We start from the raw sequence: 8903 nt of genomic DNA, 5'->3' as shown, positions 1-8903 counted from the left end.
TATGGAACGTAAAAGCATGTAAGTTGTTGGGATTTTTGTGGTGCCGAGGAGGAGGAATGGATCGGATCGAAGGGATTGGATGTGATAATCTGTTGAGGTCGTTGCTTCTTCTATTCTACTCGTTGAGCGTTAGGATCTTATTAGTTGGGATATGCCGCCGAGCTGGAGGCGACGAGGGTGGGAGAAGACATCGGAAGGAGCCCGAAATGTAGGCGTGTGTTTTGCCTGCAGACTGGGTTCCAACTGACGGCGAGATAAGGTATTGGGCCCACACGTGCGGGTGACTCTCACCGTGTCCTTGTTCGACACCATCTGCACGGTTGCGTTCGGGCACGATCCGGGATGCCGAGGCGAGGTCGGAGTTCATGCGCGCAGGACCTCATCGTCGGCAGGTTCCTGGACCGAGTCGATGCGGCTGTACTCGCGGGTGGACCGTCACGTTCAGCCATGGGGAGGCTTGAGGCTACATATGGGGCGATGACTGGGCGCGGAACGGTGGCTTGGCGAGGACGGCGCGTTCCAGCCGGCGAGCCCGTTCCGGTACACCTCGGTATTCCACGCGAGGCCGAGGATGTGCCTGGAAAAGGAGATGGCCTACGTGCAGATCAAGTCCATTGTCGCGAGTGTGTTTGTAGAATTTGTGGTCGACGTCGTCGGGAAGGATGCCAGTGTTCCCGAGCACGTGCTCTCCGTGACGCTCAGAATGAAGCGAGGCTTGCCTATGCAGGTACGGAGAAGGGCGGTGGCTGCAACTGGAAGTACCGAGTTACCAGAGCATCGGTTTCATACTTGAGTATAGAGTTGCTTGGATTTGGCTCATCAAGGAATTTCAATGTTCCTGAGGTTTTCTTATAGAGTAAATTTTACAAAACTACAACTATTTACGCTCTTTATCACAAAACTACAACCTTTAAAGTTCATTTCACAAAATTACAATCATTTCATCGTTAAGTATAAAAAACCTACAACTTTTGTGGCCTGGCCCCACTTGTCAATCACACAAATGCTACATGCTCCGGTCCCACTTGTCATCCATATATGTGCCATGAAAGTTGTAGTTTTCTGAAGTAGACTTTAAAAATTATAGTTTTGTGTAACAAGGGTACAAGTAGTTGTAGCTTTCTGAAATTTACTCGAGATTTAGCAATTGCAATCATAGTTCCCTGGCAGTCGATCACTATGTGATATGTGTGTGTTATTTATAAAACAAAATGTAAATATTTTTAAAATAAAGGCATCTTTAATTTCAAAGTAAATCTAGCAGTAGAACAATGCGCAACTACTATTATGTTGACGTTCGGGCAGCTATGATGAACTAATTTGCATTAAATTTTTTATTTGGATATCGGAAAAAGAAATACTGAGGGAGTAAAGAGATTTAATTCCATACAAAGATATATAGGAGCAATTAGGTCATAACCCACCTCATTAATCTCAACCAAAGATCTTGTGGCGCATAACATTCTTCTTTATTGTCGCTAGATCTAGGACTTCCTCTAAAGGTATGAGAGCCTTCTCTCACACTCACTCTCTATGGGGTAGAGGGGTACATAGATCTGGATATGTTTTGCCACATCCCTTATTGAAGGTAAAGTTCACGGGAAGAAGAAAAGAAGCATGAAAAATAAATCTTGAGAATAGAAGTTGTGATTTGATGATTTTCTTTATCCATTACAATATACGATTTGGGTTTTTTTCTATGCGCTCTCTATGGCCTCCCTCGAATCCCTCTTGATTTTGAAACATAGGCGTACTTTTTATTTGCTTTTATAAACAGTTAACATTTTGTTGGCTGTAAGCTAGATCTGAGCAATTTTTGCGTGGTGCTTGAGCCTGGCAGTATATAAACCCATCCCAACATTATATTAGGCACCGATTATTGTGGCCTGAAGAAATGATGCGCAACACGACTGAAATGGCAGATCATCGATACCTCATCATCTCCATGGCAGTTCGCCTTGCTAGATTTACCATTTGATAAATAATATTGCTCTCGCATAAAAAGAATAGGTGATGGTAAATTAGGTTTTTTTAGGGAACAGTAAATTAGGGTTTTCCCAACCATTCATTAAAATGAAAAATCAAGGCTACACGGGCCACTCCTTTTTTATTTTTCTTCTTATTTGCTCCTTGATTTGAGTGTTCATATCAGTTGTGAGAGACTTTTTTCACAGTTCTAATTTCCCTAATATTTTTTGTGCTAGATTCATTCTCTCTAACTTACGGTCCAGTCCATTTTAGAATGCAAATTGATCCAATATGAGGACCAGAAAAGACAGCCTAGCGCATGTTATGTCCATATTGTTAATTGTGCTTGTGGGATAACCAGCATTTCTTGGTAAGTATAGCATATTTATCTTCCCGTAGATCATATCAATAAATATCTGATGGATATTTATTTGGTATTATCTACTATTGTGACAACCAAAACCCACGGCCCTACTGCTACCTAACCAAGGAGGCTTGTCTCTCGCACTGCCCCAAGAGCAACCCCGTGGGCCCCACCACAACCATCTCCTTCCATAGTGACGCCGAAGGTTGGCTTTCACGTGCAATAATCAACTCTACCACACAATAGAAAGATAGAGGTGCATGATCTTAAGAGTGCAAGGATGCGCAATGCAATATATGTATTAGTTAAATAATTACGATACATACAATATTGGTTTGTTTTTAAGGCATTTTTCCCTCGATCAACGCAGGAGAACCGCGCGTCATTTCATTAATAGGAGAAGAAAAAATCGAATACAGAACACAACAAATAAAAGAAAAAATAGGGGGAATCGCTCCCACCAGAAACTACAAACAAAAACAGAAACAGAAACGGAAGCTGGTATTCACGGAAGCCACAGCGACCCTATTGAAACGCACCCGGGGCTTGCGAACGCGCCAACAGTTCTCGGAGGCCTGAAGCTCCTGCTAAACACCAAACATAGCCTTCTTGAGATACATTCCATGCCACCTGAGTCAAACTAGGAGAAATGCCGTTGAAGACACACTCGCATCGATCTTCCACAACTCCCAGGCTACCAGCGTCACCAAGGAATTAAAACCTTTCTTTAATTCCTTCGGGACGACCTTGACAGCCCGTGACCACCAACCTGAGAAGGTCGTGGAATCAGGCTGAGGGGAGGCTGCTGCAAGATCTAGGATCTGCAGTATAGAACACCATACTTGTCTTGCAAAGGCACGAGAGATCAATATGTGGTTGATATTCTCCTCAGCTTGATCACAGAACAGGCAAGTGGCAGGATGAGGTAGTCCTCTTTTTGCCAACTGGTCTGCTGTCCAGCATCGCTAAAGTATTGCCAGCCACAAGAAGAATTTGCACCTCAAAGGCGCCCAAGACTTCCAGATGCGCTTCCAAGGGGCAAAGCAAACAGCACCGGTGAAGAAAGCTTCACAGGCCGACTTGCTTGAGTAAACACCAGTGTTAGAGAGCTTCCAAATATGGTGGTCATCAATGTCTTGTTGCAGCACCATCCCATCTACCAAGTGCCATATCTGCAAGTATTCCACAATGACTTGCACTGTGAGGGTCCCCGTGATATCTGAGACCCATGTTCGATTAGCCAAGGCTTGAGCCACTGTCTTTTGTTTCCTGACTTTTGGTGGAATAATGGCAAAAGGAGCAGGAGCCAATTCACGAATAGTTTTGCCATCCAGCCACCTATCCAACCAGAACTTAGTAGATTTCCCGTTACTAACCTCCGAGCGCACAGCCATCTCAAGCATGGCACGAGCACATTGTGACACTTGGATATCTAAACCAGCCCATGGCCGAGAACCCTCTGTTTTTTCAAGCCATAGCCATCGGATGTGCAGGGACCAACCCACAGTTCCAAATTGTGCACGCCCAGACCTCCATACTGGAGTGGGTGCTGCACTCGCTGCCATGATACCAAACAATTACCCCCATTTGCCTTGTCTTGGCCTTTCCAAAGATAACCCCTCATGATTTTGTCAATAGCCTTGATAGTCCATTTGGGCAAGTCAAGTACAATCATGTGGTAGATAGGTGATGCGGTGAGCACCACCTTGCCCATCGTGAGTCTCCCAGCCCTATTCATCAACGAAGCCTTCCACCCTAGCAAATAATCAGCTATCTTGTCAACCAAAGGTAGCAGATCTGTTTTAGTAGGCTTGCGAGCTGATAGTGGGAGGCCCAGATAGGTACAAGGAAAGTTCTTGATATCACAAGGCAGCCAGCTAGTAATTATTGCCAAGTCATTTCTATTTTGTTTCTATACATATGGTCAGTTACGCCTACGATGGCTCTATGCCCGATCAGTGGCCGCGGGCTTGTTCCAGCTCTATATGTGACACATCTACTACTGAGTTCGACCCGGTGAAATTCCATTACCGTATAATAAAAAAAAATGGTGCAGTCGTAGATCATCAATAGATATCCGAGTCATAGGCAATGAAGGAATCAGTCAGAAATTCTGTACAATTAACAATGAATCAACCAATCGTTTCAGTGAAGCAACTGACCATTTCAGCTGCCTTCCATCAAGTTTTCCTTCTGGACAAAAAGAGCGATATTGGACACATAAGGTTTGTACTTCTAGTCTAGTGATGGTATAGGGTTGAACTGTTTGCCATAGCACATCTTAATAGTGAGGGATACAGTCAGTAGTTCAGCATGGCCAGTATAACTCAGTATGGTCACTTGGTCAGCAACTATGTACACAAGTATGAGCAAAGTATAAATTATGTCTAAGCTAATATCCTACAGGGAGAAATACCTAGTTCTGAGTGATATGTGCAAGCAGCTCAATTTGCTTACCTGCAAGACAATCCAAGAGTACGATGGTATCTTAGAGAGAAACATAAGCAGGAAGCAAATGTGTCCAGATCAACAGCAGTATAGATGCTTGGATTTGGCTCAGCAAGGCATTTCAATGTTCTTGAGATCTAACAGTTGCAATCATAATTCCCTAGCAATCGATCACTATGTCATATCCCTGTGTTATTATGGGGGCAGCCGGTGCACGTAGCTCCCACTTGCGCAGGGTCCGGGAAAGGGTCTGACCACTTGGGTCTTTTGTACACAGCCTTTCCCTGTATTATTATGGAACAGATGTAAATATTATTAAAATCAAGCCACTTTTACCTTGAAAATAAGTTTAGCAGTAAGAAAATTGTAGGATTGAATTGATAATAAACCACTATTGAGAATTGATGACAAACAGATAATACGGAAACAATAGCATGAGAAGGAGAAAAGTTCCTCATAAAAAAGCTGTCCCAACAGGGCCAAGAAAAAAATTCTCATATATCTCCAGATATTGTATCTATTAACATATAGGCAGTTTATATACGACAACGTTGTATAAAACAATGTTGTTGCTATGTGAGTGATAAGCAGACCACAGTAAAGAGATATCTATAGACTAGCAGAATCAATGAATTAGAGAAATAGCAACGGCTAGAAGACATTGGGCAATTGGACAAGTAAAAAGTTAATAGCTTATACTGTAAATAGTGCATCTCAGTAAATGAAGGAATAGTTCCAAGCTACTAACATAAGACTATTAATTCATATGCAAATATTCTAGAAAATATCTATACATGCTTAAGTTCAAGATTTGGTCTGGAAGGCTGATCAAATATCCATACATTTTACCAGGCATCAAAAGAAAAACAAATGCACACTAGAACTTTAGATTGATTCAAATGGTCACTATCTAAACTATGAGGCAGCATCTGGCAGTACTTTTGCCTTTATGAAACAGACTTTCACTAATAGCAAAATACTAGTTGATATAATATACTTGCAGAATGGAAAACATTATTTGCTGGAAGACCGGGAAATTAAAATTATGCATAAAGCAGCATTACTTTGGTTGTCAGTTGTCATGAAATGTTTGGCAATAAGCAATGAATTTGTGACAAGCATTGTCAAAAGTCAAAACTGAATAAATCTACGAATATCAAGATTAGTACCTCCAGGTAAGAGCTCAACTAAATATATTGTCTTGCTAGTTGGTAATACAGCAACCAGTCTTGTAATTCAGTGCTCAAGGAAATTGCCTCTTAGCAATAGAATAGATTGCTATGTTCCTCTCAGTACCCAGTTTCTGGAGTCAAAATTCAAATCACAGCTAGACCTTTTTCCAAAATCAAGGCAAAGCATAGTTCCGTAGTCAAGAACCAGCAAATCTCTTCTCCAGTTTCTGTATAGACAGAAACTCCTCAGCATATAACTGTATAATCCTCGAGACTTCGCAGCTAACTGTGTCAACGGCATGCTGGTCTAATAACATCTTGCACCTAAAGATTGTCTCAAATTCATTCTTCTGAAATTCATTAGGAAGGATGCTCCCCCAGTTCCTCGGTTTTCCAACAAAACAGAAGCCATAAGGAAGTGAAAGGAAAGTAATAGGGTCTGACGAGTGTCCTTTACTAACCATCTTATCTTTCAAGTCCAGTGCCTTCCCAAGCATATTATGCCTACAGAGGCTGAAGATAATAGCATTGTATGCTGAAATCCTTGGGTCCCATCCATCAGAAACCAATCCCTTGAACACATCTAACAGAGCATTCTTGTCATGCAACTTAACACTGTTGCTACAGTTTGAGTTGATGATCCAGGTCACACTGTTTGTGAGCCCATTAACTAAATAATTTGATGTGACATCATTAGGAGAGCAACGGTTAAGCAACATACGTTCAAAGTATGCAGCAGCTTTGCTTACTTTATCTTTCTTGAATAAACTACCAATTAGGATTGTATAGTGTATAACATTAGGAAGGAGACCTTCAGATTGCATATTTTCAAAAACAAATTCTGCAGCCAATCTTGCAATATCCACTTATTAATGATGAGTATGTAACAACATTTGGTTTGCATCTCCGCTTCATCATATCGCAAAGCAAACTCAGAGCTCCACTTATGTTGCCTTGTTTAGCACAGCCATCAATAAGCGTAGTATATGTAAACTCATCTGGAATGCAGCCAACCTTTTTCATGCTGCTCATGCATAGAATTGCCTCATCCGTCATTCCAAACTGACAATATCCTTTTACCATAGCATTGTAGCCAACAACATCAGGGCAGACTCCCTTTTGTTCCATGAATTCAAATATTTTCTTTACGTCACTAATATTCCCACTCCTGATGAAACCATCAATCAACGTGGTATATACATATTTATCAGGCTGGACATTATGCTCAAGCATCTCTGCAAGAAGGTTCTTAGCTGCGGGAAGCATTTGTTTCTTGCATAAACCACTAATCAATACATTATATATGTTGACATCAGGCATCACCTGTCTCTCCATCATCTTATCCCTGACACTCAGGGCCTCAGTTACCTTCCCAGAAACAACAAGGCCATGAATTAGAGCTCCAAACGTGATGACATCAGGAGTATGCCCTCCTTCCATCATTTCCACGAGAAAATCTGATGCAACCGTCACATCTCCTCCGATGCAGAAGGCATGAATCAAAGGAGTGTAGCTATTTTGATTTGGCTCCAACTCTCTCCTAATGGCCTCTCTAAAAAGTTTCTCAGCCTCATGAGCACGACCTTCTCGGCAAAAAGCTGATATCAAAGTATTAAACGTGACGACATCTGGATCACAACCGCTCGCAAACATTTGCTTCAGAACAACCATTGCCTGCGATGCTGAGTGGCGTTTGCACACAGCATCAATGACAGTGTTGTAAATCTGCACATTGGGGGACAATCCTCTCACCTTCATCTCGCCAAGCAAACCCCCAATCCTCTCCAAATCACCTTTCTGCCCGAGCCAGGTAATGATAACTCCATATGTCACCTCGGTCGGCAAGAATCCCTTCATCTCCATATCACCCAACAGCAACATTCCCCTCCGAATTTCCCCGCGCTGGCAATACCCATCGATCAGTACATTGTAGAACACGGGATGCGGAATGCACCTCGCTCCCCACCTAGCCTCAATCAGCTTCCTCCCTTCCTCCACCCGCCCTTCCAAGCACATCCCTCGCAACATCACGCAGGTGCTGTAGTCATCCGCGCCGCCCTCCTCGGCAAGCATTTCGTCGTACAGCTTCCGGGCGTCCTCCCAGCGCCGGCGCTGCACGAGGAGCCTGAGGAGGCGGTTGCAGTCTGCCGCCCTGGGAAGAGCGCCGTACAGCTCCCTAGCGCGCTGGCACATCTCGGCGGCCTTCCCGTCCATTCCGGCGTCGGCGTAGGCGGCTGCGAGCTCGCCGAGGCAAGCGAGCGTTGGCGCGGCCGGCACGACGCCGTCGCCCGCGCGGGACGACATGGACTGGAGCGTGGCCTCCGCGGCGTCGAAGCGGCCGGCGCGGGCGAGGAAGCGGAGCAGCGCGGAGTGGGCGAGAGGGGTGGCGGCGGGGCCTGGGAGCGAGTCATGGTGGTGGGTCTGGGACCAGGCGAGGAGCGCGAGCGCGAGGTCGGGGTCGGCGAGGGAGGAGACGGCGGCGGTGAGGCGCGCGTCCGAGAGCGTGGAGGGTAGGAGCGTGGCCAGGCCGGGTTAGTGGAGCGGGTTGTGAGGATGTGCTCGACGGAGGCCGCGAGGGCCGGGGTGATCGGAGGTGAGCTCGGGTTGCGGCGGCGGCGCGGGAGCGGGGTGATACGGGGCAGGAGCCTTCTTGACATCAAATCAAACGATGCGGTGGGCGGCGGCAAGCGGAACGCTTAATGCAGCATCCAAACCGTCAAGTGCGAAGAACTGGAACAGAGGCGCCAATTTCAAGTCTGTCTCTTTAACCACTCGGACATATCAAGCTTCTAGTCTTCTTTTTGAAATATGCTCCTTTCGTCCCAGAATATATATCATTTTACGATTTATCAAAGTCGATATAACTCAAGTTTTTCGCATCTCGAGAAAAAACGTAAGAAATGTCTGAGCTAAGATTGATCACAGATTGAGCAACATGATTAATTTACCGT

General features: G+C 44.6%; 1 pseudogene; it reads right to left on the bottom strand.

Moving 5' to 3' along the window:
• Positions 1-6073: 6073 nt before the first annotated feature.
• LOC140223391 (uncharacterized) lies at positions 6074-8903 on the bottom strand (annotated as a pseudogene).

The sequence above is a fragment of the Setaria viridis genome, chromosome 7 (genome assembly GCF_005286985.2).
Source record: "Setaria viridis chromosome 7, Setaria_viridis_v4.0, whole genome shotgun sequence".
Lineage (NCBI taxonomy): Eukaryota > Viridiplantae > Streptophyta > Magnoliopsida > Poales > Poaceae > Setaria > Setaria viridis.
This window is presented reverse-complemented; position numbering and strand designations above follow the sequence as displayed.